The 2,056-nt window shown below is 33.8% G+C and overlaps 1 non-coding gene across 1 annotated transcript; it reads left to right on the top strand.

Moving 5' to 3' along the window:
• The first annotated feature begins 234 nt into the window (after window positions 1-234).
• On the top strand, window positions 235-338 carry LOC115894460. Its single transcript, XR_004054578.1, has one exon. It is a non-coding gene; the product is annotated as a small nucleolar RNA U13 (small nucleolar RNA).
• The last annotated feature ends 1,718 nt before the right edge of the window (window positions 339-2,056 follow it).

Here is a 2,056-nt window from a genome sequence, read left to right as displayed (position 1 = left end):
TGCTTAGACTTCTGTTTTTGTTTCATGTCTTATTGAATCAGCCATAATTTCTAGAAAATCATTACCATAACTTTGTAATAGCAGTGATGCATGTAATTTTCATGTTTCTGATTTTGATAGACATGCTTCTAATGTGTAACCACTAAGATAAATGTTTTTTGAGATCATGTTGAAGAATTACATATTTATTCCTAGTTTTCTAGTATGTTTTCCCCTCAAAAAAATTATGTTGAGATCCTTTTGTGATTTGTAAACTTGATGATTAGGTTTTTATGCTTAGGCATGAGATGTGCCTCCCTCATATCTTGTTATGACATTTGTACATTACCCATCTGATGTGAGAAAAACAAAGAAAAAAAAAATGTTGAAAGTTATCAGATGCTTTTTCAGCATCTTTTAAGATTTTTATATAAGTTTTCTTATTAGGCTCATTTGTTTCACATTTCATGTATTGAAATATTCTAATAACAAAGTACTTTGCAGGATTACAGTAAAATAAACTAGATGGAGATGGTCATCATTTAAATTTACCTGAATTTCATTGGCTTGTACTTTGTTTAGTATTTTATTAAAAGTGAGCTGGGTCACTATTTTGGTCCTATTATTTTCCAGTTTTTAATCATTTTTAATATTTTTCTGTGATCTGCAATTATTCATGTAAATGTGTGACAATTTAAACAAAAAGAAGGGAAAGAAATTTGGTAATTTATAATATTATATTAGTTACAGGGCAGGAATACTACCTAGGCCCCAGACTCACAAAACCAAAATGTTTTACTAATGTATCTTGAAGAACTTTTAAAAAGTTTATCCGGTTTATAATCTTAAGTTCTCTAGCCTTAAAAAAATATAAACCTATATCATAAGAAGTTAATCTGACTGCCTTTTATTTAGTACTTTGAATTTAGTTCTAAATCATAATAATGACAACTCCTCAGGATGAGAAAGATGGAGAAGTCCCACTAGGAAGAGAACTGTGATTTCCATGGCACCAGTAAGTATCTGTTTATTGTATACCTGTCCGATTGAATTAAAATTATTTACTTACATGTAGATAATCCCCACTGGCCAGTACCATCTGCCCCTACATCCTGGTGCAGCTCCCAGCACATGCAGTTACTTCAAATCTTTATTGTAGGAAGGAATGTATGGGGCTATAGAGGACACCCCAAAATCTAAATGCCAATTCTTACTCTTCCAATGTCCCAATAAAATACCTAAAGAAGAGACATTATACAGGCGTAGAAATGATTTAAAGATTAGGTTGAAGGAGGAAAACATGCAAATGTCAGGGACTTTCACTGATGGATGGACAGTTGTTACAATGTACACAGTGCTTCTGCAATGATCTCTTACCAAGAAGAAAGGCAGCCTGCTTTCCTAGAGATGCCATCAGATTCACAGAGACCTGTACAAAATGTGTTTTCTTGAGGGTCCACATCCAGTTACATGAGCTCAGGAAAGTCACATAATTTTCTTGATCTCTGTTTTTCCAGCTGTAAGATACAGGGGTAATAAGTCTGTTTGAGAGTCTCTTCTGTACCTCATATCTTTTGATTCCAAGATGAATGAAAAACAAGCACTGGTTTTCTGAAAGATTTATTATAAAACATAAAATCAAATTCTACCTTTTTATAATAATAAAAGTGAGTTGGAGTTTGTCAATCCACCTGCCATCCCTATGAGCAGAAATTTCTCCTAAAGGAAACAGAAACACAATACAGTCCCAAAATATCAAGACTTTGTATCTGTCAGAAGGAGAAATGATTATTTGCTCTTGGTAATATGGGACAGTTATTCTAACCAAATAAGTTAAACAGGTTTGTCTTCCCAATATTTGAGACCTGGAGCTTGCTTTCTTATTTCTGCTCTGAGAGTGTTTGATTTGGTTAACGTTTAGCAGAAGGAAAACGAAGAGAGAGAGAGTGTGTGTGCATGTTTGAAAATTGCAGTCACTTTTCTTCTAAAGCCACAGGCTATGATGTCAAGAAGTAAATGATAGAAGATGTGAGCTCTCCTATCTATCACCTCAGCTTTGCAGTTTCTCTGGGGGCCT

Source organism: Rhinopithecus roxellana, chromosome 17, assembly GCF_007565055.1.
Source record: "Rhinopithecus roxellana isolate Shanxi Qingling chromosome 17, ASM756505v1, whole genome shotgun sequence".
NCBI lineage: Eukaryota > Metazoa > Chordata > Mammalia > Primates > Cercopithecidae > Rhinopithecus > Rhinopithecus roxellana.
The sequence above is the reverse complement of the archived record's forward strand: the minus strand, read 5'-3'. Positions and strand labels throughout refer to the sequence as shown.